This window comes from Malaclemys terrapin, chromosome 8 (assembly GCF_027887155.1).
Source record: "Malaclemys terrapin pileata isolate rMalTer1 chromosome 8, rMalTer1.hap1, whole genome shotgun sequence".
In the NCBI taxonomy this organism is placed as follows: domain Eukaryota; kingdom Metazoa; phylum Chordata; order Testudines; family Emydidae; genus Malaclemys; species Malaclemys terrapin.
Genome location: NC_071512.1, coordinates 45381365 through 45408453, shown reverse-complemented (window position 1 = coordinate 45408453; position 27089 = coordinate 45381365). Strand labels below are relative to the sequence as shown.

At 51.0% G+C, this 27089-nt stretch overlaps 1 protein-coding gene across 1 annotated transcript in view; it reads left to right on the top strand.

Moving 5' to 3' along the window:
• Positions 1–214: 214 nt before the first annotated feature.
• LOC128842334 (flavin-containing monooxygenase 5-like) overlaps positions 215–27089 on the top strand; it is a 36200-nt gene continuing 9325 nt past the window's right edge. Inside the window, exons 1-2 of the mRNA XM_054038267.1 lie at positions 215–332; positions 23112–23208. The gene's annotated coding sequence lies outside the window, so the exon portion shown is untranslated. The remainder of the gene's footprint in view (positions 333–23111; positions 23209–27089) is intronic.

Below are 27089 nucleotides of genomic sequence, written 5' to 3'. Positions count from 1 at the left end.
TTGACCTTTCTGCCAAGGTTTTTTTTTTTTTTTAAATTATTATTCTGCATTCTCTGGCCAGAGAAACAGAGAAACAGGCTGTTTAGTTAAGGACACTAAACCTTGTTCTGCATCCTGTTCCTGGTGTGTCTTAGCCAATGAGAGAGGAGTGAACCATGGGGCAGTGTCACTACGTATGAGAAAACTTAGATTAAAAAAACATGCAAAACCGTAGTTAGCAGATTCCGTGTGCGAGAGGCAAAGAGCCAGATGCAGCCCTTGCAGAGGGTTTAAAAGAGCATGCACCATTGAGCTGTTGCCTGGACATTTAGTCGTTATCATTGCAGTTGCAGGTTTGTTGCATGTTTCAGTGATTTTAAACATAGTTTGGTGTTGAATAGCCTTGCGCATGATAAAGTTTCTAGCTGTACCTGGTGAATGGAGGGTCACCTTTCCATGGGCATAGCCAGGGCTTTGAGAACTGGGCTGCTTGCTGAAAATCTACAGGTGGAGGATCTTGACAATGGATGCAGCTGGTCAGGAGAAGCATAGAAAGAGAAAGGACTCGGGCGGATATGGGCTAAATTAGAAGACACATCCCTCCACCAGCAGCCATGGAGTGGCCGCAGCAGCACGGGTAGCTTGGAGAGCTAGAAGGGCCAGCTGATGTTGGTATTTAAAAAGCAACAGAGGGTCCTATGGCACCTTTAAGACTAACAGAAGTATTGGGAGCATAAGCTTTCGTGGGTAAGAACCTCACTTCTTCAGATGCACATCTGGTATTTAAAGCATTCAAACATTAATTACTATGTAAAAACAAAACCTGATTGCTTTTGAAAGGAGTGGGACTGATTCTCAGCTGATGTAAATCAGCGGAGCCCCATTGACTTCACTGGAGCTATGCACATTCACACCAGATGTGGATCTGGCCCAGCATACATAAGTGACTTTAAAACCAATTTCCCCCCTTCAAATTAACTTTATGTTTTTTACATAAATCAAAATAATTATTTTATGCCCAAGCAAAAGCGCCCAGCTGGGTGTTTGTCCATCAGTCAATGGAAGCACCTCGCTGGGGATGGGTGCACCACACAGCCAGTTGTGGGCTTTGTCACCATTTACTTAAGTCAGGTGCTGAAAGCGTGCTCTGTGCTGTATACAACATTACAGTGCCCCAAAGAGCTGGCACCGGGCTGTGTGAGTGTCCAGGGCGATTGGTCTGGTTTGGGGCAGAGATCAGGAGCAGCCCCAAAATCTAGCCAACAGACACACTGCAAACATGCTGCTGCAGGTAAAGCCACTTCTCGCCTTGCTCCCACTTGAGCGCCTTCTGTCACTGGCCATGGGAACAGCACAGTGTACACATACAAGGCAACAGCCTTGTAGCCCAAGCATCTCTTCTGTGCTCCTGTGGTACCCAGCTCAGCTGTAGGTAGCACCAATGCGTGCAGTCCACTCTTGGAGGCATGTAGCTTTCTGGTGAGGAGGGCAAGAGGCAAGAGTTTCACAGGGGGAGAACAGTCAGCAAAAATCAAACACAGAGCAGAGCAAAAAGAATGAGCAAGAAAGAAAAAGGGGAAAAATATAAAAAAAAAAAAAAGAGGAAAAGTTGGCAAGAAGGAGTTAAAATGACAAACTGGAAAGCAGCCATGGCAGAGCCTGTTTGTGGAGATATGGGCTGGGATGTGCCCTTCCACCGATCTCTCCCAAAGCATGTGTGTGCTGGGTGTGCTCCATGCACTGGGAGAATCAGAAAGGAGCATCCATTATCTAGACCCAGGAATGTTCCTTCATCGCTCCCCCCTGTAACCTGCCCTGCTTCTGCTTATAAATGTTAGCTTATCTAATCAGGGAAGAGGAGCATATCACATGACTGAGGCAACTACTTGCACAATCTGAATAGCCAATCTTTGCAGGAGGCCTCGCTATGGACAAATAGCCCTCCCACCCCTCCCAGACGGAATGAGTTCATAAAGAGTGTTTCTCAATCAGTGATAGCGTTAGCACATTGGAGGGCTCTTTCCAGATGATCCTGGATTTGGAGGAAATGGGCCAAATGCAATGAAACAACTGTCTGCAACAAATGATTGGAGCAGCTTTAATCACAGCTGTGGTGACATAGGCTGCAGCTGGGGAATGCAATACTGCATGTTTGTATCGTGAAACGTCTTGTGTGTTTTGGAAGGACAAATTTATCCCTGGTTTAACTGCACTGACTTCATCAGTGGAGAGAAGCCAGAGGGCTTATGATGTGTATTTTTGGAACACCTAAGGAGTCCTTAATGCAGTTTCAACATTTGGGAAACATTCTATCACATTGGATTCAGGGATAACTCGGTACATCCAAATAGATTTGCTTTTGTCATCTTTTCTCTATATATCTGAGAGTGGTGTGAATTCAACAAATTGAAGAAATTCTTTAGTAAAATCTACTGGGAGATCATCTGGGTACTTCTGACACAGACGTTTGATACCTTCACTGATTTCAGAACTTGAAATGTTAGGCAAAAAAATTGTCAGTACACTAAAGGTTTTGTCAATATTTTCGTAAGCCTCGATCCAATATTCTAATGAACTCTTCAGTTTGTCAATGATTGCAATGAGGGTATTACCTCTGAAGGTCTCCTTCTCACTGAATGAGTGGGCAGTTGCATCATCACATGTCTTCTGTCTTTTGCTGCATTTGACTGACTTATACTCATGGTTAGTAGTCCTTGCAGCCCCCCGAATTTCATACTCATCCAAACTATCCAAGCATTTGTTGAAGAACAGTTCCAAGACTCCTCATTAGGTTTACAGCAGTAGAAAAGTCAATTTGAGCACTTTGCAAGCTTAGACTGCACCCGCTGAATGACTGAAGTATATCATTCCAGACCTCACACAAAATACAATTTTCCAAAATGCTCATTACATCACTCAGGATCTTTGCATCTTTTCTTGTTGCTGATTTTTGCTCTCTAGCACTTCAAGGATGTTGGGGTATCCCAGAACCACTGCATCCACAGCTTCAGCATTGGCACTCCACTGTGGCCCTGAGAGTGATTTGGGCACTAGGCATCCCTTTGATAGTGAATCACTAAGAATCATCCAATGACTGGTTGATGCAGAGAAAAAATTGTACAATTCTTGGACAAATCCAAAAAAATAAACTGCTTCAACACAACAATCCATGGCAGACTGGCCAACAAGGTTGAGTGAGTGTACAGAACATGGTATGTAATCAACCAAAGCATTGTGCTCTTTTATTTTTGCCTACATTCCTGAATATTTGCCACTCATATTACTTGCATTGTCATAGCTTTGGCCACGACAAAGGCTGATGTCAATCCCATTTTTGGTGAGGAAACCGAGTAGGTACAAGGCAAGTTTCTCCCCTGTGTGGCTGGTGATGTTTATGAAGGTCATGGAACACTCAATTGGTCCACTGGGTAGCACATAACGCAAGATGACAGTCAACTGATCTACATGTGCCACATCCAAGTTGACGGACACTGAAAAATAACCCATATCTTTGATCTCCTCTACACTGACTGATAGGGTCGTCTTTGCCAGCAGTGCAATTAATTCATTACTAATAATCTTTGATAAATATGATGTATGGCCTTTTCCATGATTTCCATGTTCATTGATGTGCTGAGCTAGAAAGGGTCGAACTTAGTGATTAGCTCTAGAATGCCAAGGTAATTGCCATTGTGTTTCGATCCAACAGTCTCACCTGAGCCACAGAATGGCAGACCATGCTCAGCAAGAAATACTATGGTTTCAACTATGCGTCTGAGACCATTCTTCCAATAAGCACGAGCTTCCAAAGACTGGTTTTCCATTTGGGTATCAATTCTGTCACTAACTTTATTTCAGGCATGGTAACTGTTAACTGACAATGTATGTTGCTCACTCATTGCATGATTGGTAATATATGCAGTATTCTTCCAATCATTGAAGCCTTCGCAGAACATTCCCCACTTTTTGGTATCAGAAAACAGGCAATAAAAACAGTACACTTTCTTCTTAGAAAGCGAATAGATGAACCATTCTCACTTGACAATCTGTTTGTTAGGCTTCATATATTCAAACACTGATTTGGTCAGATAAGGATTCTGGTAGGTATACTCTCGCTTTGTCAATGAAAAGTCAGCATCTAGATTCTGGCATTTCAGTGGGCCCTTCTCAATCCAATATGCAATGAGATCTTGAGAAGTCATGTCCCAGACCCACTCGCCTGGATCATTGGGGAAGGATATTTTTGTATTACTATCATTGGGAAAGTCTTCAGAGAAGTGGGGTGAGGCTGCAGCTAGAGAAGTCACAGGAGACTGCTCCTTTTCATCAGGCACAGACGCGGCAGGTTCACTTGGGCTGGTATCGCCTGGACTTCCTCATCATCAGCCTCAGTAGGAGGAAAAATCGTTAGGTGAGAAGGATTAATTTTCAGCAGTACATCTTCTCTTTGCCATCTTTCTTTGGCCTCTTTCAGTTTTTGCCATTCTCTTTTCTTCAACATGGTTTCTATTGTCCAGTGTAGGCCTACTGTGTACAAAGTTCAATATTGCTTGGGCCCACAAACACTTCTTTAACCCACAAAGACAAAATCACAACCACCAGAAATTGAATTGATAATCTTGATGGATTAATTTGTACAAAGCAATAACTAATGAGACAAAAAATTTCCAATGGCCCCGCTACTGTCGCTCAGCTGTTACTTCAATATGGAATGGAGGGCCTACAGTATGGCCTAAAAATAGGAGGGGCCTAAAAATTAGGGCCTAAAGTAGGGCCTAAAAATAGGAGAACCTAAGGCTATAGCCTTATTAGCCTATGGGTTAATCCAGCCATGCTAATGACCCTAGCCCTGGACCAAGACCCCATGGAGTAAGGCACTGAACTTACACAGAGCAAAAAGAAAGTCCTGCTTTTGGCCCATTGTCTCCAGTGTGCACTCCTAGGAACTGGACATCAATATGAGCACTCGTTATTTGAGAAGGGAGAAGCACCCTCTTCCTCTGTTTTCTTACAAGACACTGAACGATACTGTGCTTAGTATGGGCTAGATGCTTTCCATGCACTTACGGACAGCCCCTGCTCTGAGGAGTTCACAATCTAAAGGCAGAGGTCAGGGAAAGGGGAACAACAGCAGGCAACTTATATATAAACCAATGAGAGTCACCATGGACAACATGGCAGTGGTGGGTTGTGGTGTGTAGTAATAGGGTAGTTTCCCTTTAAATAGTTTGTGAATCTGCTAGTGGTGGTCATTGCCAGGGGCGCCAGTGAGGATATTTCTTGTGTGTGTTAAATTCCAGTTCTCTCCCCTCCAGGAGGGACCCTGTTCCAGTCCTTGCTCGTCATGCCACCTGCAGGAACCCCGGCTTTCCCCCAGCCAGGGAGTCTCCCCCCCTCTCGCTCACACAGCGCATGAGCCAGGGCCGCCAGGAGTCGGGTTGTCGGCAGACTGCCCTGCGTGCCACATGCACCAGTCACAACTACCATTTGCCCTTCCCCCTAGTGTGTTTGTGTGGATTTAGTAAACCTGGTTCTCTGGGACCCAGCTGTGCCTGGGCCAGAGGGAGGGGGGTGGCATGTATTTCTCCCTATTGCTTCTGTTGTGCAAGGAATACAAGATGCAATGTGGCTCTGTAAGAGGGACTGAGCTGTGGACATGGGAGGGGCCTGTGGATGAGCTCAGGGAGTTCAGACCATGTCTGAGGGTTACGGGGTAGAAGGTGTGAAGGGGATTGTGAAGGATCCACAGATGTGTGGACAGGGGCATTGGTGGGGACAAGGCAATGTGAAGCTTGACAAGGGATGATAAGTCAGGAGCAACAGTTTTACTGAGCTTTGGAGGTGGTAACAGGAAGCGTAAATGTGATATGATACTGGATGGTGTAGTAGTTCCGGGGTGGGGCTCGTCCCTTCCTGGGGCGCCTGGAAGCCAGGCCGCCCCGCTACAAAGCGAATAACAGTTCTGAGCTCAGGCCCTTTGGGCAGGGGCTGAGCACACAATTAACAGTTCTGAGCTCAGGCCCTTTGTGCAGGGGCTGAGCACACAATTAACAGTCCTGAGCTCAGGCCCTTTGTGCAGGGGCTGAGCACACAATTAACAGTCCTGAGCTCAGGCCCTTTGTGCAGGGGCTGAGCACACAATTAACAGTCCTGAGCTCAGGCCCTTTGTGCAGGGGCTGAGCACACAATTAACAGTCCTGAGCTCAGGCCCTTTGTGCAGGGGCTGAGCACACAATTAACAGTCCTGAGCTCAGGCCCTTGTGCAGGGGCTGAGCAGACAACAGTTCTGAGCTCAGGCCCTTATGCAGGGGCTGAGCAGACAATTAACAGTTCTGAGCTCAGGCCCTTTTGCAGGGGCAGCAAACCAATAGTCAGTCAGAGGCCCAGGCCTTGTAGCAGGGGCTGGGTCAGTTTGGGTTAGCCCAGGCCCTAGGTCAGGGCAGGGCAGCCAACGGATAGTCTGTCACGGGCCCAGGCCCCTTGGACAAGGAGGAGGAGAGACTGCCACCCGGCGCGGGGTGGCAGGGGGGAACACAGGCCCGCCCACTCCACTGTGTTCCAGCCCGGGGCCCTATCCGCAGCAGTCCGTCTGCCGCGCAGTCAGTGGGGATCCTGACCGCAACACACTGACATGGGTTCGGGGTCTGCTATCCCCGGGCCACTTCCCATCTCCTCCTCCATGGGTACCTGCTCCTCCTGAGTTCCGTCTGCTGGGTCACAGATCATGGGCTCCTCCGGGCCCTCGGCGGGGGGAAGCTCAGACTGCTCCTCAGGATACCGGGCTCTCGGCAGGCTCGGCCAGTCCTCCTCAGGGTACCGGGCTCTCGGCAGGCTCGGCCAGTCCTCCTCAGGGTACCGGGCTCTCGGCAGGCTCGGCCAGTCCTCCTCAGGATACCGGGCTCTCGGCCGGCTCGGCCAGTCCTCCTCAGGATACCGGGCTCTCGGCAGGCTCAGGTCCGCGGGAGCTCGGGCACCAGCGTCTGTCCTCTCCCGCTGCCGGCCAGCTACTGAGCGCTGGGGCCTGGCCTTTATACTTCCTGTCCCGCCCCTTGACTTCCGGGGGGCGGGGACAGGCCGCGGTGGCTCCGCCCACTCTGGCGGCTTTTCTGGCTCATCCCTTCCTGGGGCGCCTGGAAGCCAGGCCGCCCCGCTACACGGCCCCCCCCTCAAGGCTGGCTCCCGGGTACCGGGGCCAGACCCTTCCATACCTCCTAGGCGGGAAAGGAAGTCGGCGTTTGCGTGGTCCCTCCCAGCCCGATGGCGAACGGTGAAGGCATAAGGTTGCAGCGCTAAGTACCACCGCTGCAGCCGCATATTATGGTCCTTCATGCGGGCCAACCACTGGAGAGCAGAGTGGTCGGTGACCAAGATGAAAGGGGCTCCCAGGAGATAGTACCGCAGGGCGTCACAAGCCCACTTCGCGGCTAGGGCTTCCTTTTCCACCACGGCATAGTTCTTTTCTCGGGGGAAGAGCTTCCGACTGATGTAAAGGACCGGGTGCTCTTCGCCGCCAACCTCTTGGGAGAGGACCGCCCCGAGACCCACTTCCGAAGCGTCGGTTTGCAGGATGAAGGCCTGCTTGAAATCGGGGCTATATAAGACTGGCTCTTGACACAGGCTTGTCTTGAGGGCTTGAAAGGCTTCGTCACACTCACGGGTCCAGACCACTTGCCGGGGGCTTTCCTTCGTTAAGAGTCCCGTCAAGGGGGCTGCGATCGCCGCAAAGTGGGGAATGAAGCGTCGATAATACCCCGCTAGCCCCAGAAACTGGCGTACTTGCCGTTTCGTGGTGGGCGGGGGGCAGGTCGCAATGGCCTGCACCTTGTCCACCAGTGGTTTCACCTGGCCGTGCCCGATAGCGTACCCCAGATACTTAGTTTCTTGTCGGCCGATGCAACACTTCTTCGGGTTGGCCGTTAACCCGGCGGCCCGCAGGGACCTCAGGACGGCGGCGACCTGTTCCAGATGGTTTTCCCACTGCGGGCTGTAAATGACTACGTCGTCCAAATAGGCCGCCGCGTAGTCTTGGTGGGGGAGGAGGAGGCGGTCCATCAGGCGCTGAAACGTGGCCGGGGCTCCGTGGAGGCCGAAGGGCATTCGAGTAAACTGGTATAGGCCCGTAGGGGTGGCGAATGCAGTTTTCTCCCTTGAAGTAGGATCCAGGGGGATTTGCCAATACCCCTTGCTGAGGTCCAGGGTCGTGATGTAACGAGCTCCTCCTAACCGAGCCAACAGCTCGTCTATCTGGGGCATGGGGTAGGCATCGAACTTGGAGATGGCGTTCACACGTCTAAAGTCGATGCAGAACCGTTGGGAGCCGTCGGGCTTCGGTACCAATACGATGGGGCTTCGCCACTCGCTGTGCGAGGGTTCAATCACGCCCAGGTCCAGCATCGCCCGTACTTCCTCATTCACGGCGCCTCTCCGGTGATAAGGCAAGGGTCTGGTCGCGCCGCGAATCACCACCCCAGGCTCCGTTTGGATCCTATGGTACACCAGGGAGGTGGCTCCTGGTTGGGCAGTGAAGGTGTGACGGAATGCTCGTAGGAGGCACCGGGTTTGCTTGAGTTGTTCCTCCGTCAGGGTCTCCCCAAGTTGGGGTTCCTCAGGGTCCCGGGTATGGGCTACCTGGGGCCCTAGCTCGGGCTCTGGTGGGTAGGGGTTAATCAAAAGCGCTTCTCGTTCCCGCCAGGGCTTGAGCAGGTTGATGTGGTACTGCTGTATCCGCTTCTTTCGGTCGGGCTGGTCGATCTCATATGTAACCGGGCCCACTTTCCGGACCACCTCATATGGTCCTTGCCAGCGAGCCAGAACCTTCGACTCACTGGAGGGGAGAAGGAGTAATACCCGGTCTCCGGGTAAGAAGTCCCGTGCTTGGGCGTCCCGGTTGTAGGCCTGGGCTTGCGTCTCCTGGGCGGCTTTCAAATTCTCTTGGGCCCGGTCTCCCGCTTGCTTAAGACGCTCCTGGAGCTGGATCACGTACTTTAAGAGTCCCTGGGCCGGTGACGGGGTTTGCTCCCAAGTTTCCCTCACTAGGTCCAATAGGCCTCGCGGTCGACGGCCGTAGAGCAGCTCGAACGGCGAGAATTTCGTCGACGACTGGGGGACCTCTCGGACCGCTAGGAGCAAGGGTGGGAGTAGCTGGTCCCATCGGCGAAGGTCTTCCGGGGGGAACTTACGGAGCATGTCTTTTAAGGTCCGGTTAAACCTCTCGACCAGCCCATCCGTCTGGGGATGATAGACTGACGTTCGCAGTTGCTTGACCCCCAGAAGCTCACACACCTGGCGGAGCAACCGCGACGTAAAGTTTGTCCCTTGATCCGTGAGGATCTCGCGGGGTAGGCCGACACGGGCAAAAATCTTCACTAGCTCATCAGCGATGGTGCGGGCTGTAATGTTCCGGAGGGGAATTGCCTCGGGGAACCGGGTAGCATAGTCCAACATCACCAAGATGTATTGAAACCCTGCACTGCTTTTGGGAAGGGGCCCCACTAGGTCCATGGCCACGCGCTCGAAGGGTGTCTCAATCAGGGGCATCGGGATCAACGGGGCCTTGGGAGTCCGGGCCGGGGCAGCCAACTGGCAGCGCGGGCAGGAATTACAGTAGTTCTTCACCTCCTGGTACACCCCTGGCCAGAAGAAGCGTCCCAAAATCCGGGCCAGGGTTTTCTCGTGACCGAGGTGCCCAGCCGCGGGGACGTCATGGGCCAACTTCATGACGGACTGTCGATGAGGCCGGGGAACGAGGAGTTGGGTTCGGGTCTCCCCCGTGTGGGGGTCCCGCTCGACCCGATACAGGCGGTCTTGCCGCAACTCAAAGTGTGGCCACTGGGCCGCTCGACCGGGGTCGAGGATAGTCCCATTCGCCATGGCCAATTGTTCGTATACTCGCTGAAGAGTGGGGTCGGCCCGTTGGTCCCGGCAGAAGTCCATGGTGGCCGAGGAATCCGTCGCCGCCCCTCGGGAAGCATCCTCTGGTTCTCCGGCCGAGCTGGTTGGCTCGGGGGTTTCCCTTTCCTCTCCTTCACTCTCGGGGGTCTCCCCTTCTAGAGCGGGCATGGCCCGCGGGTCGTCTCCTGCGTGCCGGCGGAGGAGTGCTGGAAACTCCGGCCAGTCTCGGCCCAGGATCACGGGGTATGCCAGTCGTGGGGCCAGTCCCACCACCATTGATCGGGTGACCCCCTCGATCGTCAGCTGGGCCCGGGTACTCAGGTAGGGCCGTACGTCTCCATGGATGCACTGCAGGCGAATTTCACCCAATCGGGCGTCAGCCGGGGGACCGAAGCGTTGGCGGACTAGCGTCTGTCCGCAGCCCGAGTCGAGGAGGGCCACCGTCGGGTATCCTTCAAGGACCACCGGCACGGTGATCTTAGCCGCCTGGGAAGGACGGGCCCGAGCCTCCCCTGCACAGACCTGGCCAAAGGTACACTCCAGCCCTGGGCAATCCCGCTGGAGATGGCCGTACTCCCCGCAGGAGAAACAGGGCCCCGGGGTGGCCCGCCCCGTCCGGGGCCGGACGCCAGGGGGGGGTCCCGGCGGACTTCGGTGGTCTTTTTGCCCTATGGGGGTCGGGGTCCGAGCGGGTCGCCCGGGTGCCACCGGGGCCCGAGTCCCACCCTCGGCTCCCCGGGACGAAATCCGTGAATCTGCTCGAGCGGGTGTTCCTTTCTTCTCGGGGGTAGGGCGCTCCGCCCCGGGTGGGGGCCCTCTGAGTCCTGGGCCTATCGGCGTGTCAGCCGCGAGGAAGTCCTCCATTAGGGACACGGCGGCGGTCAGGGTCGCTGGTCGGTGCCGGAGGACCCAGGCCCGCCCCCGTGGTGGAAGAACATGGGTGAACTGCTCCAGCAGCACCTGTTCCATTACCTCCTCCGATGTTCGGTGCTCGGGTTGTAACCACCGCTTGCAGGTTTCCCGGAGTTCCTGAGCCACCTGCCGAGGTCGGGCCCCCGTGGGGTAGGTCAGACTCCTAAACCGCTGCCGGAAAGTCTCGGGGCTCACATCCAGGGCATCAAGAATGGCAGCCTTTACTTGGCTGTAGTCTTGGGCGGCTTCCACCGACAGGCCTCGGTAGACCATCTGCGCCGTCCCAGTCAGGTATGGGGCTAATATGGAAGCCCATAGCTCCGGGGCCCAACCGGCGACAACGGCCACCCGCTCGAAGGTGACGAGAAAGGCTTCGGGGTCATCGCCGGGCACCATTTTCGTCAGCCGGATCGGGGGGCTGGGCCGCGTAGTCCCGGCTGCGCCTCCAGGCTGGGCCAGCGTCGCTGCGAGTTGCTGGAGACATTCCCGCTGGAACTCCTGCTGCTGGGTGACCAGGTCTTGCACGAGCTGGTTCCGTTGAGTTCCAAGCTGCTCCATGAGCTGCTGCTGCTGTTGCAGCTGTGCGGCCTGCTGCTCCCTTTGCTGTTGCAGCTGGGCCGCCTGCTGCCGCTCCTGGGTTTCTGTCACCAGGGCCAAGAGCTGGGACAGATCCATGTCTCGGGAGGGGGATCTTTCTCCCCCGGCCCCTCTCTCCCCGGAGTCGAGGGTTCGCGCCCACATCCTGGGCGGAACTCCTGCCTGGCTCGCCACGTGTAGTAGTTCCGGGGTGGGGCTCGTCCCTTCCTGGGGCGCCTGGAAGCCAGGCCGCCCCGCTACAAAGCGAATAACAGTTCTGAGCTCAGGCCCTTTGGGCAGGGGCTGAGCACACAATTAACAGTTCTGAGCTCAGGCCCTTTGTGCAGGGGCTGAGCACACAATTAACAGTCCTGAGCTCAGGCCCTTTGTGCAGGGGCTGAGCACACAATTAACAGTCCTGAGCTCAGGCCCTTTGTGCAGGGGCTGAGCACACAATTAACAGTCCTGAGCTCAGGCCCTTTGTGCAGGGGCTGAGCACACAATTAACAGTCCTGAGCTCAGGCCCTTTGTGCAGGGGCTGAGCACACAATTAACAGTCCTGAGCTCAGGCCCTTGTGCAGGGGCTGAGCAGACAACAGTTCTGAGCTCAGGCCCTTATGCAGGGGCTGAGCAGACAATTAACAGTTCTGAGCTCAGGCCCTTTTGCAGGGGCAGCAAACCAATAGTCAGTCAGAGGCCCAGGCCTTGTAGCAGGGGCTGGGTCAGTTTGGGTTAGCCCAGGCCCTAGGTCAGGGCAGGGCAGCCAACGGATAGTCTGTCACGGGCCCAGGCCCCTTGGACAAGGAGGAGGAGAGACTGCCACCCGGCGCGGGGTGGCAGGGGGGAACACAGGCCCGCCCACTCCACTGTGTTCCAGCCCGGGGCCCTATCCGCAGCAGTCCGTCTGCCGCGCAGTCAGTGGGGATCCTGACCGCAACACACTGACATGGGTTCGGGGTCTGCTATCCCCGGGCCACTTCCCATCTCCTCCTCCATGGGTACCTGCTCCTCCTGAGTTCCGTCTGCTGGGTCACAGATCATGGGCTCCTCCGGGCCCTCGGCGGGGGGAAGCTCAGACTGCTCCTCAGGATACCGGGCTCTCGGCAGGCTCGGCCAGTCCTCCTCAGGGTACCGGGCTCTCGGCAGGCTCGGCCAGTCCTCCTCAGGGTACCGGGCTCTCGGCAGGCTCGGCCAGTCCTCCTCAGGATACCGGGCTCTCGGCCGGCTCGGCCAGTCCTCCTCAGGATACCGGGCTCTCGGCAGGCTCAGGTCCGCGGGAGCTCGGGCACCAGCGTCTGTCCTCTCCCGCTGCCGGCCAGCTACTGAGCGCTGGGGCCTGGCCTTTATACTTCCTGTCCCGCCCCTTGACTTCCGGGGGGCGGGGACAGGCCGCGGTGGCTCCGCCCACTCTGGCGGCTTTTCTGGCTCATCCCTTCCTGGGGCGCCTGGAAGCCAGGCCGCCCCGCTACAGATGGGAAACCAGTGGGGAGATTCCCGAAGGGGAGTTATGTGATCACACAGATGGGCAGGGCCACTGCGCTTTGCAGCAGTGGCCTGTGCGGACGACATGCCACAGCATGTCAGGGCTTGGTTCCATGAGCAGGTGTGGGGAGCTGCAGGAGTGGAAGCGGGGAGCAGGTCTGCAAGGGGCCGAGCATTCTGCATCGCTATGTGGGCACAGTGCATGCCACTGGCAAGGGCAAAGGGGATTTTAATGTGTCTCTCTTGGAGGGGCTCAGCAGCCGAGTCACCACAAAGGCAGGAAAAGCATGGTGCCTCCCTCTGTGGGCTGGCATAGTCCATAAAGACTTTTCCTCAATCAGTGACAGCGTTAGCATGTTGGAGGATGTGCTGGAGCACAGAAAAAATGGGCCAACTGCAATGAAACACCTGTCTGCAACAAATGATTGGAGCAGCTCTAATCGCAGCTGTGCTGACATGGGCTGCAGCCAGGGGAATAGAATGCGGCATGTTTGTATCATGACACATCTTGTGTGTATTGGAAGAGCTGGGCCAAAAGTGAGCCACTTTGTGTGACCCTAGGGTAAGTAGGCAGACGTCACCCAGTGTTCCTGTCCCCCAGTTCAGTTCTCCCTCTAGTTGTGGTTCGTCTGTGACCTAACCCTGCCCTGGGGTAATCACTGCGGTGTTGGATGCCTGTAAGTGTTGCTAGAGCCCTCACACTGAGTGGCCCTACTGGTGTTGGATCAGGAATCGTTTCAGTCCCTGTGATGCACACATCATGGGAATGCTGGCTGTACCCCTAGGTGCCAGGGGATGGGAAATCCACAGCCAAGGCAGAGGCACAGGCTGCCGGATCATACTTAAGCACGGCCAGGCAAGCCATTGTCCCACTGTGCCCACAACCTTGTCTGCTCTTCCCCCTGGGCACGCTTGCACATGGGACCAACAGAGCCATTCTCTTGGTTAGCACACAGTGGGATGCTCCCCACACTGTGGAAGTGCTGCACAGGGGACCCACCACGCTCTTCTGGCACATAGCTACCGTGGGAACGCTAGGTCGAAGCAGAGTCCTTCCAGATGTTCTGGGGCAGACAGGCTTCTGGCCAGTTTAGTCTCTGTTCCAGAACACTTCAATCTCCCAGGACACACAATAGCAGATTTAAAGGGTAGCCATCCTGCAGCAAAAAAACTTCAGGACCAGACTTCAAAGAGAAACTGCTGAGTTTCAGTTCATCTGCAAATTTGACACCATCAGCTCAGGATTAAAGACTGTGAATGGCTAGCCAACTACAAAAGCAGTTTCTCCTCCCTTGGTGTTCACACCTCAACTGCTAGAAGAGGGCCTCATCCTCCCTGATTGAACTAACATCGTTATCTCTAGCCTTACTCACTCTTGCTTGCATATTTATACCTGCCCCTGGAAATTTCCACTACATGCATCCGAAGAAGTGGTTATTCACCCACGAAAGCTCATGCTCCTATACGTCTGTTAGTCTATAAGGTACCACAGGACTCTTTGCTGCTTTTACAGATCCAGACTAACACGGCTACCCCTTTGATACTTGTTCCAGACTCATGGAGCAGCTGCCATGAGAGCTCCATCTCCAACCAGTGCCGTAATGAGGGCGAGGCGAGTAAGGTACTTGCCTCGGCATGCAAAGCCAAGGGGCACAAGTGTCCCTGCCGGACTGAAAGCTGCAGCTCTCCCAGCTGCTGCTGCCTCTATGGCAACCAGAGACGCTGGCTGGCAGAGGGCTGAGGGCGAGCAGCTGGCTGCTGCAAGTCAGGAGGAGGGGAGGGGAGGACGGAGGCACACACGTGCTTCTCAGACGCAGCCCTCCTCTTCCCCGGCACCCACCTGGAGGAGATGCTGAGGGGGCTTCCGGTGGGAGACAGGATCATCAGCAGTGGACCTCACTCACCTGAGCAGCTGCTGGGGCTTTGGTGAGTGTTTGACACTGTGATCGGCGTCCCCCCCCCAGCCACCACTCCTGCAAACTGGGCAAGGGGCAGCCCCATCCCCCACTCCCAGTGAGGGGCAGCAGAGGAGGAAGGAAGCCACATGTGATGGCAGTCCCCTCTCCCCCAGCACCCACGAGCCCCTCCCAGAGCCCACTCCCCCTCTCCGGCCCCCAAACTCTGTCCCAGAGCCTGCACCCAGCCCTCTGCATCCCTCCCAGAGCTTGCACCCCTCCACCCATCCTGCACCCCCACCCCGTGCCACAGCCCGGAGCCTGCACCCAGCCCTCGACACTCCCTTCCAGAGCCTGCACCCCGGACTCCATCCCAGAGCCCAACTTCTTAACCATCCTACACCCCAATCCCCTGTCCCAACCCAAGGCCTGCACCCCAGACCTCCTCCCCACACCCAAACTCCCTCGCAGAGCTTTAGGCAGGTAGGGGGGCAGAGTTTGGGGAGGGTGGGCTCTGAGTGTTCTGGGCACCACCAAAATTTCTACAAACCTGCTGCCCCTGATACTTGGATGGGGGGTGAGGAGGCAAGTCGGTGGATGGAGGGGGGCATCCATTTTCAGTATTTTAATTTTTGGTACTGCATTGATTGACTGGTGTGTGCATTAATATAATGCCCCCCTGGGTCTTTGAATGAGGCTTTATGTTTGGAGGGGGAGGCGAGCTGCGAGTTGGGGGCGAGCGGGTGGGCAAGCGGTGGATGGGCAAAGAGGCGAGCAGTGAGCCAGCAAGGGTTCTATGGGCGGGCATGGGGGTTTCTGGTAGGGGAGGGAGAAGATGAAAGGATGAGAATGGTGGGTGAGGGACTGTCTAGGAAGGACGCAGCAAGCCAACGGGAGGCTAGGGGATGAAGAGGGGTGTGATGGTGGGACCGAGCGGGGAGGGGCGGGTCCTATTTTACTACTGGTCACCCTATGCGTGTTGTTTCTTCCCCCCACCCCAAACCTTCCTTTTCGGCTGTGACGTTATTGACATAATCTGGGACCGTATAGAACATGGGTGCAACCAAAGTCCTGTAGTGGCACCAAATCTTGTATAAAGGGGGTCCAATGAGGTGTCTAAGACAAGGTTATGGTTTGCTGGTTATGATTATGCTCTCTTTATGTGTGTATCATTTATGTAGCGAAGTTATGAAGGTTGGCTTTATACTGTCTGTATTTCAAACTTATGCTATGCTTCTGGGTGACATCCCAGACAAGTTGGTGTTAGCTCTGCCTAGCCTGCTTGATGGCCCATTAAGGACCATCAGCTATACAATGGACCCATTGAGAGAAGGCAGATATGCCTTGTAACTCAGCAAAGTATGCAGGGACTTGTCCATGTGACTCCAGACTCCATTTTGCTGTAATATTTCACAGTGAGAACAAAGAGGTGTTCTTACACCTGGGAAAGACTATAAAAGGCTGATGCCTCATCTCCATCTTGTTTTCAATCCTGCTTCTTACCTCTGGAGGGACTTGGCTACAAACTGAAGCTCTGAACAAAGGACTGAATGACCCATCCAAGCTGTGGATGTACTCCAGAGATTTGATTTAAACCTGCAGTTTATTCTATCACTGCTACAAGCCTGAACCAAGAACTTTGCCATTACTGTATGTAATTGATTCCATTTAACCAATTCTAGCTCTCGTCTATATTTTTTTCCTTTTATGAATAAACCTTTAGATTTTAGATTCTAAAGGATTGGCAATGGCGTGATTTGTGGGTAAGATCTGGTTTGTATATTGGCCCGGGTCTGGGGCTTGGTCCTTTGGGATTGGGAGAACCCTTTTTCTTTTACTGGGGTATTGGTTTTCATAACCATTTGTCCCCATAATGAGTGGCACTGGTGGTGATACTGGGAAACTGGAGTGTCTAAGGGAATTGCTTGTGTGACTTGTGGTTAGCCAGTGGGGTGAGACCAAAGTCCTCTTTGTCTGGCTGGTTTGGTTTGCCTTAGAGGTGGAAACCCCCCCGCCTTGTGCTGTAACTGCCCTGTTTTAAGCAATTTGTCCTGAATTGATACTCTCAGTTGGGTCCCACCAGAACCAGCATCGTTACAGTGGCATAGTCATGCTAGGATCCACAGAACTGGGTCAATTAAGCTTTGGGTCAGAACCCCACACTATCCAAAATTTGAATTTTGGGATTGAGAGTTTGGTTGGTTAAAGAGCAGTTGCAATGGATGAGCAAAGAGCATATGAGGGCCTTGACAAACAAAGCCCTGAAAGATTTGCGTTCAGAAAAGGGGATAAGGTTTAGAAAGAAAGCTACAAATCAAGAACTGAGAAATCTGTTAATGGCCAGTAATCAGAAGGCAGGAGGCAAAAGTGGAAAGACTTCAGCTCCAAGTCAAAAAAACAAGGGAAGAACAGCAGAAACTGTATCCTCTTGAAAGTCCAGTTTATAACATGTGGGGATGTATCATCCCTACACCAACCTAATGAAAAGTTCCATGAAGAGGTAAGGGTCACGATGGGACACTTGCAAGGTAATAAATCATGGCCTTATGTAAGACCCCCTGGTGGTCTAGGATTATATAAGATGATCATGGCCTTATGTAAGACCCCCTGGTGGTCTAGGATTATATAAGATGATCATGGCCTTATGTAAGACCCCCTGGTGGTCTAGGATTATATAAGATGATCATGGCCTTATGTAAGGCCCCCTGGTGGTCTAGTATTATATAAGATGAGGTAAACAAATCATGGCCTTATGTAAGGAACAGTTAAACCAATCGGTGTGGGGCTATACATGTGATAAACACATGATTCTCCTTCTTGTCCAATCCGTAGATGTGTTATTATAGCCTAATTGTGTTATGTAATGTTGAGAAAAACTATAAAAGAAAGCTTGCAATAAACAGATTCAGATTCAGCTTGCAACCACATTGGTCGTGTGCTTTATCCGCTCCGCCTGGAACGCCACAAATGGTGACCCCGACGTGATTCGGCTTGGACATCAAGGCAGCCAGGACTTTGCCCAGAGTAAGCTAGCAAAAATCATACTAAACACAGCCGCCAGTGGAGCAGGGATCAATGTTCTCAGACAGTAGACCCAACAGGTGTTGTCTCAGAAGCTAAGCAAAGAGAAAGCAGATCCAACCAGAAAAAGGATCTGAGTGGTCAGACTCTATGTCATCTCTCATGAAGAAACTGGAACAATTGAATTTAGATATTGAAGAGGCTCTCAGTGCTGGCTCTTCTCCTTCCAGAACTCCTTCTTCCAAAAAGCGCAAACAGCCATGCCCTGTTAAGGTGGAGACAGGCCTTCTTCACAGAGATAAAGGGAATCTGTGGGAATAAGAGGGCAGGGTACCAAGATTTAAATGGTTTGCCAAGCTCAGTGTCAACTGGACCACGACCAAAAACTGAACATGGTTTGAGAAAGGCGGAGGTGGCAGCTGCGGCAGGAGGTACTGGAGGATACCGGCTCCTGGTCGTCCGAGAGAGACGTTCGTGAGCTCACAGCCGACTGAAGCGTTCGGTGAGAAAAGGCGGAGGTGGCAGCCGCGGCAGGAGGTACCGGAGGATACCGGCTCCTGGTCGTCCGAGAGAGACGTTCGTGAGCTCACAGCCGACTGAAGCGTTCGGTGACAAAAGGCGGAGGTGGCAGCCGCGGCAGGAGGTACCGGAGGATACCGGCTCCTGGTCGTCCGAGAGAGACGTTCGTGAGCTCACAGGTGAGCGGCTGCATTTAATAAAATGGACTCTGCTTTTTCTGCAGAGGAGGAGACGGTGCATAATTTTTTATTACGCATCGCTAAAAAGCGGGGAGAGAAGCTTCCCTCTGACGCGTTGTCCCGTTTGTTGAAATGGGGGCAGAAACGCGGGAATGTACAAACAGGGCCTTCAGCTACAGGACATGCTGAATCAGTTGTCCCATTTGGCCGGTAAGAGCCATCCCCCGCAGTCCCACACATTGCGAGCCCTGAACCAGCCCGGCTTTCCTGTCACCAGTGATGTTTGTACCCCAGAGTTCCGGGCGGAGTTCCCGGGGCAGGGTGAGAAGTTGCGGAATAGGTTGAAAAGAATGGCGGAGCCAGGCTTATCTAACTTTGAAAGGACATATAGGAAAAAACCGCCGGATAAGATCCCTCCGGCGGATGATGTAGCTACCCCCTGTCCTCATTGTGGTTTGTGGGGCTGCGCGATTGGGTGCACTGGACGGGATAACGTGTCCATGCACCGGCCACTGGATGTCGCCAACCCGTTTGCTCCAAAGCCTCCGGCATACTCATCTGATGTTTCCACCCTGCAACATGCTTCGGACAATATCCCGGGCGGCTCGGGCCCCCCGGACCCCGTAAGGCGTTGGCACGGACTTATTAGGGAAGCCCATATAGAGGGGGAATTTGCGCCTAAGGCTTATCCAGTAGTAACACCGGATCCACAGAACCACGCAACACCGGACCTGCACTTGTTGTTTGCTACAACCTAGACACCTAATAATGCTGTACTTCTGTTTGTTCGGACTCCTTATTATAGGAGCAGGGGTCTTTGTATGTCCAAACTCTGTACCTTTTGTTAACCCACGACAAAATGTTTGAATCACCTGGGCGAACCAAACTGGCCAAAAAGCCCTTTTTGCTTGTTCATGGCCACCCCATCGGATCCCCAATGGTTTTCGTATTTATGTAATATTATGTTTTTTAATAGTTCTCTATATATTTCCCAGTTGTTAAATGTCACCTGTCGTCAGTTTTATAGGTTCAAAAAAAAGTAGTCAGGTGGCTAGTAATTGTCCTAATGTTAGTTAAACCCTCCTATAGGCCTTATTTAAGAAAAAGGGGGGAGGTGTGGGGATGTATCATCCCTACACCAACCTAATGAAAAGTTCCATGAAGAGGTAAGGGTCACGATGGGACACTTGCAAGGTAATAAATCATGGCCTTATGTAAGACCCCCTGGTGGTCTAGGATTATATAAGATGATCATGGCCTTATGTAAGACCCCCTGGTGGTCTAGGATTATATAAGATGATCATGGCCTTATGTAAGACCCCCTGGTGGTCTAGGATTATATAAGATGATCATGGCCTTATGTAAGGCCCCCTGGTGGTCTAGTATTATATAAGATGAGGTAAACAAATCATGGCCTTATGTAAGGAACAGTTAAACCAATCGGTGTGGGGCTATACATGTGATAAACACATGATTCTCCTTCTTGTCCAATCCGTAGATGTGTTATTATAGCCTAATTGTGTTATGTAATGTTGAGAAAAACTATAAAAGAAAGCTTGCAATAAACAGATTCAGATTCAGCTTGCAACCACATTGGTCGTGTGCTTTATCCGCTCTGCATGGAACCCCACAATAACAATGTTGGTATGTTGTATAACTCTGAGCAGTTGTCTGGGTGTAACCAAATGTACCCCCAACACTGCCACCTTTTATGTAAATGCTGTTACTGTGTGTTCAGTAGAGGGTAGCTCCATAACTTGTGCCAATGCTATGTATGAGAGTGATAATGAAAAATTCATAGAGAGTGTAAAAGTCAATGGTAAAAGCTGTTTAGGGCAAATTATGGCTTCTAACATCACTCTTGTTAAAGCAGATCTTGTCAAAAAGGCAGATTACTTACCAAATCAGAGTGTGAATGTTGTAGTCCTCTATGAGTTTACTGTAAGTGTGCCTTTGGCCAGAATTCACCTTGAATGGAATGGTATTCAGCATGAAGTTATAGTTATAAGGAAGTTATTGCCTAAGGATCTTTTGATTGGGGAAAATGTTAAAGCTTTGTTCAGTCCAGGTAGCCAGTCACAGGACAGGAATGATCTTAAACCTGTGTCTATCGTGGGCAATGATTTGCCTGGGGAGGGTTTCTCCAAAGGTTTGTCTGAGGAGAAGAGCTGTTTGTAAATGAAGTTTCTGAATGTCTGTCTAATGTCTCAGAAGTAAATCTGGAGATAGATCAAGAGCAGAAATATCTCATTGGTCAGGAAAATGTTTCTCAGGAGCAGATTGAAGTGGATGGTCCGGTGAAAGCCCTAACTGAGGAAGGAAGGAGTAGATTTTGGATGGGTGATGGATTGTTGGCTAGTACAGCTTGTAAAAGTGAACCTGCAAAGGGTAACTGTGATTTGCTGGAAGTAGCTCAGTGTAGTGAGAAGAGCAGCAGTTTATCTGTTGGGAGTGGCAATGTGCCTGGTAAGGAAAGTCTGGATGAGCCTAGGCAACCTTGTGAGCTGATGGCTTTATCTAGTCAGCAATTTGGGAAGGCAAGGATAGTGGAAGATGGGTTTGTTTCCACAGGGCAGGCGGCGCTGGGTGTGTGTGTGTGTGTTTCGGGGTGGGGGGCTGGGCAGCGCTGGGGGGGTGCAATTTTATATTCTTGCCTCAGGCGCAAAAATACCTAGTTACGGCTCTGTCTCCAACACTCCTTGGTCTCACCCATGTGGGTGGCAATGGACAGTGAAATGTAGCAGTCGTGGAGACTGAGCTAGGCCCTTATGTAGCTTGGGCCACTTTCATGGAGGGCGTTGAACATCAGGGCAGCAGTCTCAAACTGGATTCAGTATTCAACCGGAACCCTGCACAGGGAATGAAGCATTGGGGTCATGCAATCTCAGCAGCCTGGGCTGCTAACTAAGTGGGCTGCTGCATTTGGAGCAGTTTCATTCCTTGGGATGCTGCATTGCAATAATTAAACAAGGAGCTCAAAACTCTGTAAATCTCCAGAGCCAAGTCCCAGAGGAAGAGATGATATCGACTGGCCAGGCCAGCCTTTCCCATGATGTAGCTGTTTGTGTGACTGGCAGCAGAGTCCAGGGGGACCCCAACGTTGCAGACCAATTTGATAAGCTGAAGGCAGACACCCTTCACAGAGAGCATTGTCCTGGGGATTGGAAGTTCTAGAAGTTCACTGTCCCCTCCAACTTCACCTCAATCTTGACTGGGATTAGCTTCAGTCAGCTGCTGTTCATACAGGTGCTGATGCCTCCCATGCATTTGGTTGTCTGGGAGCGAGTGGTAGAGCGGTGTATACAGGAGGCAACATTTTCCAAAGCACTCAAGTGCCTTAGGAGCCTAAGTCTTGTTCTCAAGTGATGAGGCACATGGGATGTGCAGCGAGATTGACTTGCAGTGAGATTTGGGCCCCTAGATGGCTAGATAACTCTTGGTAAATGGGACTTGGGCTCCTAAAGTCACTAAGGCACTCTTGAAAATGTTACTGAGGGGAGGCAAGTCTTTAGAGGAACTCGTTATCCAAGAAAATGCATTTGAATGAAAGAGAAATGAACCTCTATGATGAACCAAAAACACAGAGGCTCTGGCAACCCGACAGGAAGAGTCCTGCTCCCAAAAACTCCATTCTGTTCGCTATAGGTTCCTATACCACCATAGTATCTGAGCACTGTCTCAGCATGCATTAAGTGACGTGACTAACATGTGGGTTCGTTCTCTCTCCCGCTGGGGGTAACTGTCTGTGCACTGATGTATTTGGGTTTGATAGGGATTTTTTCACTGTTGTGTGGAGCCAGCAGGTCTCTGCAGCTGCTGTTGTATCCCTACTAGGGGGAGAAGGGAGGTATTTCCTTCTAGGTCATACCACATGCATGAGAAGGGCAGGGATTTTCTTCATTCCCTCCCACCAGAGGAAGCAGTGATCTCGACATCACCATTTCTGACCTCATCACTAGAGCTTTATCTGAAGACCCAAAGCACTTGCACACTGAGATGGACAAGGATCTCACAGGAGGAAGCCCCTGCAGCATCTGTCTGTAAAGGAAGGAGGGGTACAAGAGGGTTGAGCACTGGAGCTGGGTGAACAAGGGAAGTTATCTGTAAACACCAGGGGGAACTCTGACTCGTGGTTTGATTCCTGTTTGCATGGTTTGTTGTTCATTTTTCCATGAATATTTGTGCAACCAGGTTTGATTAGCACAAATGCTTGGGGAGAAACTTTGACTCATATGCCAGTGCATATTGGTACAAGGACACCTGTTCTTTAACCAGGTCTGTGATTGATGGTAGTCATTGCACCTTCCAGTATAACAGTACACGCACGGGAATGAAAAATGAATCCATGTGTCACTACATACCTTCTGCTCCTCCACGCAGAGGCACACCCTTGCCACTGCCACACTGTCCGTACACCACAAGCAGCACCCCACAGCTGATTCACTAAATGTCTAGCATTTCCTTCCCCAAATGCCCCCATAGTTTGCTCTGAGTAAAATCATCCGACACCTATGTTAATTTACCATGAGTTAGTGAAACACGTGATTTAGTCTGACAAGTGTCTGGTGTTTGTAAGATAGGAAATTATTTTTTAACTCATAGAGGTAAATCTGGATTAGCAATTAACAGATGCCAAGTTAATGTGTTACTTATACAGTACCAAGAGTACAGCTCTGGAACAAAGGATAGAAGGCAGAAATTGACTGTGTGGACTCTGGCAGCACTGCTGACCCAGCAGCTACTCGGGAGAGCAGGTACGTGGTAGTGTCTGTGCTGGACTGACTTACCTAGTTGCTGTTTCTGTAATAGGTGCAGTGTCGTGTGGAATAGCACAGAAGTGTCGGATTATGGGTTTGGCCGGAAGTTTTGAGGAACTGCGCAGAGGGATTGTAGAATCCTAGCATCTGTGGGTCTTCAATGTCTGTTGGGATAGTGGGGGCTTTACAGTATGGCCAAGAGTTTTAGAAGTGACTATTCATTTGGGAAGCCTGACTAGAGACACCTTAAAGGGGCTGGATTTCAGAGGGTGGGTGCACAACACTCTCAACATCATGTCCTTTTAGATTAATAGATTCATAGATTCTAGGACTGGAAGGGACCTCGAGAAGTCATCAAGTCCAGTCCCCTGCTCTCATGGCAAGACCAAATACTGTCTAGACCATCCCTGATAGACATTTATCTAACCTACTCTTAAATATCTCCAGAGATGGAGATTCCACAACCTCCCTAGGCAATTTATTCCAGTGTTTAACCACCCTGACAGTGAGGAACTTTTTCCTAATGTCTAACCTAAACCTCCCTTGCTGCAGTTTAAGCCCATTGCTTCTTGTTCTATCCTTAGAGGCTAAGGTGAACAAGTTTTCTACCTCCTCCTTATGACACCCTTTTAGATACCTGAAAACTGCTATCATGTCCCCTCTCAGTCTTCTCTTTTCCAAACTAAACAAACCCAATTCTTTCAGCCTTCCTTCATAGGTCATGTTCTCAAGACCTATAATCATTCTTGGTCCTGTGGCACCTTTAAGACTAACAGAAGTATTGGGAGCATAAGCTTTCGTGGGTAAGAACCTCACTTCTTCAGATGCAAGTAATGGAAATCTCCAGAGGCAGGTCTAAATCAGTATGGAGATAACGAGGTTAGTTCAATCAGGGAGGGTGAGGTGCTCTGCTAGCAGTTGAGGTGTGAACACCAAGGGAGGAGAAACTGCTTCTGTAGTTGGATAGCCATTCACAGTCTTTGTTTAATCCTGATCTGATGGTGTCAAATTTGCAAATGAACTGGAGCTCATCAGTTTCTCTTTGCAGTCTGGTCCTGAAGTTTTTTTGCTGTAAGATGGCTACCTTTATATCTGCTATTGTGTGGCCAGGGAGGTTGAAGTGTTCTCCTACAGGTTTTTGTATATTGCCATTCCTGATATACAATGTCCACCAATGTTATATATGCCATCATATGCCAGCAATGCCCCTCCGCTATGTACATTGGCCAAACTGGACAATCACTATGCAAGAGGATAAATGGACACAAGTCAGATATCAGGAATGGCAATATACAAAAACCTGTAGTAGAACACTTCAACCTCCCTGGCCACACAATAGCAGATGTAAAGATAGCCATCTTACAGCAAAAAAACTTCAGGACCAGACTGCAAAGAGAAACTGCTGAGCTCCAGTTCATTTGCAAATTTGACACCCTCAGATCAGGATTAAACAAAGACTGTGAATGGCTATCTAACTACAGAAGCAGTTTCTCCTCCCTTGGTGTTCACACCTCAACTGCTAGCAGAGCACCTCACCCTCCCTGATTGAACTAACCTCGTTATCTCCATACTGATTTAGACCTGCCTCTGGAGATTTCCATTACTTGCATCTGAAGAAGTGAGGTTCTTACCCATGAAAGCTTATGCTCCCAATACTTCTGTTAGTCTTAAAGGTGCCACAGGACCCTCTGTTGCTTTTTTACAGATTCAGACTAACACGGCTACCCCTCTGATAATCATTCTTGTTGTTCTTCTCTGGACCCTCTCCAATTTCTCCACATCTTTCTTGAAATGCGGTGCCCAGAACTGGACACAATACTCCAGCTGAGGCCTAACCAGCACAGAGTAGAGCGGAAGAATGACTTCTCATGTCTTGCTCACAACACACCTGTTAATACATCCCAGAATCATGTTTGCTTTTTTTGCAACAGCATCACACTTTTGACTCATACTTAGCTTGTGGCCCACTATAACCCATAGATCCCTTTCTGCCGTACTCCTTCCTAGACAGTCTCTTCCCATTCTATATGTGTGAAACTGATTTTTCCTTCCTAAGTGGAGCACTTTGCATTTGTCTTTGTTAAACTTCATCCTGTTTACCTCAGACCATTTCTCCAATTTGTCCAGATCATTTTGAATTATGACCCTGTCCTCCAAAGCAGTTGCAATCCCTCCCAGTTTGGTATCATCTGCAAACTTAATAAACGTACTTCCTATGCCAACATCTAAGTCGTTATTGAAGATATTGAACAGAGCCGGTCCCAAAACAGACTCCTGCGGAACCCCACTTGTTATACCTTTCCAGCAGGATTGGGAACCATTAATAACAACTCTCTGAGTACGGTTACCCAGCCAGTTTTAAGGTGACTCCAGCTCATCCTCCCAAATCACTGGTCTCCTCTGAAAATCTAGGCCCATGCCTCTTGCCTGTCAGAGGTGACATTAGCCCTTGTTTGCACACCAGGAGACAGCTTTGGGACCGGACCCTGCCATCCGTCTTACTCGGGCAAAATGAGCTTTCTAAACAAATCCTGCCTTGGATGGGAGGAGAGAGGCCAATTAAACAAGGTGCCGTGATCATTGCATCCTGCACAGTTATGGACTCCACTGCCTGTCCCCAGCCCACACCCAACATTGCCTGTGAAATCCTGCATTAGGCAAGGAGAAGATGCACCTACCAGGGTTTCTGCTGTCCTTTTTGGTGCTAGGTTGAAGCCAGTGGGAGATTTATGGCAAGGTGTATCCTGCCAAATGTGTCTATGTTGTCTCTGTCACTGGCACTCGTTCTGTTCAGAGTGAGCACTGATCAGCAGCCTTTTCCTGCACAAAAATCTTCCTTTAGAATGACAGAAATAAGACCTAGGAGGTCAGCTTGCCCAGACTCCCATGCTCTCCTCTCAGTCCTGACCAGAGTCAGATTTTTTCACTATGGTGCTTTTTTTAATTGCATTCTCCAGCCCAGTTTTAAATGGGACTTCCATTGTTTCCCCTGCTCTGTGGTTTTGTAGTCCTTACTGCCAGAAAGCTTATATTTGACCTTATTTGTCTTTTCCTCAGTTTCTGCCCATTTCACCCACTTGGATTCCACTAAATAAATCTTCTCCATCACAGCGTATGTGTCTACTGCAATCAGGGGTGTGACTGCATCATGTGCAGACATATTAGAGCTAGCTTTAATCTAGCTAGCTCAGGTACCGGAGCAGTGAAACCATGGCAAAGCCTGCCTGGAAGCCTGGGTAAAACCCTATCTGCAATCACACCCCATGACTGCAATATAGATGTCCCCTTTGTGCTTAATCTTGTATTATCATATTCCTCACCCCGGCTTTACTTAATCCACATTTAGCTGTTTTAATCTTTCTGTAGCAAGATTCCGAAGAGGACTGGACATTTTTCATGGAGACTTGCATTAGTTAGGATTTAAAAGAGCTGCATAGAGAGATACTCTATTTTCTGTTACATGGCTCTGTGTTAGCTTTCATTTGTTGCCATCTTGCATTGAAAACCATAGACACCAACCTGTGACATATTTTGCCAAGGACAGTTCTCCTAATAAATTGAGTGTCCATTTGCACAAGGGGATGAAGTTTAGGTTACTTTGTTCTTAGACCTGTGCAATAGCACCTAGACACAATCAGGACATTCCCCCCCACCCTTCACCCCACTGTGCTATGTTTGTGCTGTACAAATATAAAAGAAGAGACAGTCCCTGTTAGGAACAGTTTACAATCTGCCATGAGCATTCCAGATCAAAGAGCCTTAGGACTGTTTGCACAGGAAAACTGACCAGAATAGATGTCCCGGAATAACTATCCCACTATAACCCTTCCGGAATGACTCCCCATGGGGACACACTTATTCCGAGATACAATTGTCCA